Source organism: Galeopterus variegatus, unplaced genomic scaffold (assembly GCF_000696425.1).
Source record: "Galeopterus variegatus unplaced genomic scaffold, G_variegatus-3.0.2 Scaffold1026, whole genome shotgun sequence".
NCBI classification, from domain to species: Eukaryota; Metazoa; Chordata; class Mammalia; order Dermoptera; family Cynocephalidae; genus Galeopterus; species Galeopterus variegatus.
Window position 1 is genome coordinate 258,321 of NW_007727137.1, and position 3,239 is coordinate 261,559.

The following is a 3,239-nucleotide window of genomic DNA, read 5'->3' on the forward strand; positions in this document are numbered from 1 at the left end:
CGTCCGCGTTCGTTCCCCCGTAGCGCCCGCCGGCGGCAGGTAGAAGGAGTTGCCGCCCAGCACGGGTGTGGCGCCGTGGCCGTAGCTGCAGGGCCCCGTGGGCGTCACCTTGGCCTGGTACTCCTTAAGACACACGCGCACGTACGTGTCGCACTCGTCGTGGCCGCAGCCCCCCGCGCGCGTCGTCCGGCCGTCGCCGTCACAGCAGGCGCCGCTCAGTAGCTCCCGCCGGGCGGGCGCCGCAAAGCGGCCTCCCCTCGGCTCCAGTTCCCGCCGGGTATCAGGAACCAGAGGGTGGGGCGCCCCCGAGGTCGCCGCCGTGGTTCCCTCCCATCGGTGCGCCACCACCGTTCTCCTAGGCGTCTCAGAGGAGATAACGCCTCCTGCACAAATCAGGGCTCGGCCCCCACGCGGGGCGGGCGCGGCCCTGGGACCAGAGCGGGGCCCAGTCCCTGCTGCGCGCCTCACACTTCCCCAGGGAATCTCCCCCGCGCTGCGCCGCTCCCGTCGCCTCCACGCCGGCTGCAGGGGGCGCTGCTCCTCTCCGACACCTCAGCCCCAGCCCCGCACGCCCCTGCCCTCGCCTCCACAATGCGCGCCAGTCTAGGACACAGTCAACAAATGCTCCTTGGTGCAGGCTGTGTGCCCAGCCCGACACTGGCGCGGGGGCCGCCAGGCCACGCCCTCGAGGAATGCCCAAGCCAGAGGTCCAAGCTTGGGGGACGGGAAACGGGGGGATAAAGGCCGGTGGCGAACGTCCTAAGGCTGCCCAAAGAGGATCTTCCCGCTGTCCCGGTCGCCAGGTCCTCACGCCCCACCCCTCTGCCATCATGCCATCACTTCTTTGCCGTCTTTCTGGGTGACCCTGCCTCTCCTCCGCGGGGTCAATACCAAGGGCTCCTTGTTTCCAAACATCCCATCTCCTCCACTGAGCAGGGTCCCATTCGGAGCTAGTAGTCACCTTGGTGGTTACAAATCCCCATACAGTCCAGATGAGTCCCCTGCCACACCCCCACAATATCTGAACTATCTTCTTTCCCACGGCTCCTCCAGCAAATCTGCCCTGGACCCTGGGCTGGGTGCTGGCAGAATGCAGGCAGGCACAAAGCAGGACCCTCTCTGGGATGGGCTGGTGCAGCCTGTATAAAGGAACCAATGCCCTGGGAATGCCGCACACACCCACACCGGGCTCACCTGCCTCGTCCCTGTGTGGCAGTGCCCTCCGGGATCCAGGCCTATAGGAGCAGCGAGAGGCCCCTGAAGGGGTGGGCCGGAGTCCCCCCTGCCCACTGAGAGCGCCCACCCCCACCTGAGCCCTAAGACACAAGCCAGGCATGGCCACACACAGACCCTCGCCAAATAAGGGAATTCGAGCTGTGTTCAGACCTTCCAGCTGCCTCCCTCCTGCGGGGCAGGGGTTCCCTGTGGACATGCCCCTCTTGGCTCTGGCCTGAAGGCAGGTTCTTGAGTACTCCAGAGAGGGAGGACCCAAGAGGAGCTCCCGGGGCCCAGGGCTCCATCCCTGCCCATGCCCACCACCTCCCTACCCAGGGAGGCCCCAGTGCCTCTGCCAGGCCCTCGGCCAAGCAGTGAAAAAAGTGGACACAGCCCCTGCCACCCTCAAGGAGCCCCTGGTCCAGGGTGGGCAGGGGACTGAGAAAACGTAAAGCAACACACTGTAAGGCCAAGTAGACAGGGACAAAACCAGGGCGGGGGTCCCTGCTAAGACTCAGAGGGTGGGCAAGGGTCAGCCAGGTGAGGAGCTGGGAACAGCATGTGTCGAGGCCCTGGGGCCAAAGTAGCCAGACCCTAATAAGGACCTGTGAGAAAGACACGGCAGCCAACCCAAAGCTGGTGGTATGACTTCCAGAGTCTTCCTGTAAGACCAACGGGAAGTCACGGACTGAAAGGCGGCGGGCTTGGGCTGCACGGTGACTTACGTTTTCACAATGATCCCTGGCTACGGGATGGGAGGGTGCAGGGGCGAGGTCAGGGCATGGTCACAGTGCAGTTGAGAGGGGTGGTGGCAGTGGAGGGGCTGAAGAGGGGGATCCAGGGAACCATTCCTCCACATGCCCCTCTCGTCCACCTCCCTGGCTTCCTGCTCTGGGCCACCTGTGGGAGGAAAGGACTCGCCAGCCCGGTCCACACAGTGGCGTAGCTGACAGATGGGGCTCGTTCACGAGCGGGAGCGGTGCGTTCCAGCCGTGCCTACTCCTGCTCAGAGGTGTCTCAGCTCAGAGGCCCCCACTGAGGGACGCCTGTTCCCCCTCAAGCTCAGCCAGGCACGATTGCAGCCATCCTGGGGCCCTGACTGCTGGACTGTCCTGCCTCAGGGGCATGGAGAGGCTGGTTTGCCCCATCTGCCTCCGTCCAGGCCCTTGGGAGTGAGATCAGTGTCCCCACAGCTCACAGCAGTACCAAGGGGTCAGTCTCCACTTCCCTGCAGGGCACAGAAGCCCCCTCCGTCTCATGGTCCCTGTCTCCTCCTGATTCTTAGGAGCCACAGCCTGGATCTAATGGTGTGCAGGAGAAAATCGAGGTTGGGAAGGTGGCCTCGGGGAGGAGGTGGGCACTGGAGACACTGGGGAGGGGGACTGCTCCCTCCTAGGGTCCCCTGCCTGCAGGGACTTCTGCATGTGATTTCCTGGGATGCAGCAGTGGGAAGCACTGCCCCCCATGCAGATGTCAAATAATGCACTTGTTTCCCTGGCGCAGCACCTGGCTGGGGTCAAGACGCTGGGGACCCAGTGGGTGCCAGGGCTCCTGCATCCATCCTTGCCAGGCCAGGCTGCTCTGACTCTCCAGGAAGGCCTCTATCATGGTCCGTGGCACTCCACAGCCTCCCAGCTGCACCCACACCCAGCCTGGGGGCACCCTTTCTGAATTCCCAGCATCAGGAACTCAGCCATGCTCTGAATTGGGTGCTCAGCTTGGGCTTCGGAAGGCACAGGGTGGGGCCACTCAGCCTGGCCAGAGGGCTTCAGGCCCCAGAGGGCATTCCAGGGGCCCAGACTGGGGACCAGGCTGCCTGGGGTTTGGACAGAGCCAGCTGGGCTCGGGAGTGAGCTGTGCTTCCGCCCATGTCCTGCAGTGCTAAATATAGCGGCCAGGGAGGGGAGTTTCCGGTTACAGCCCCCCCCAGTGCCGGGAGATCAATGCCATCTCCATTAGGCCCAGCAGCGGTGCCTGCTGACCTGCCCCATCGGGCTGCAGATCAGAGGAAGCGCTGAACTGCA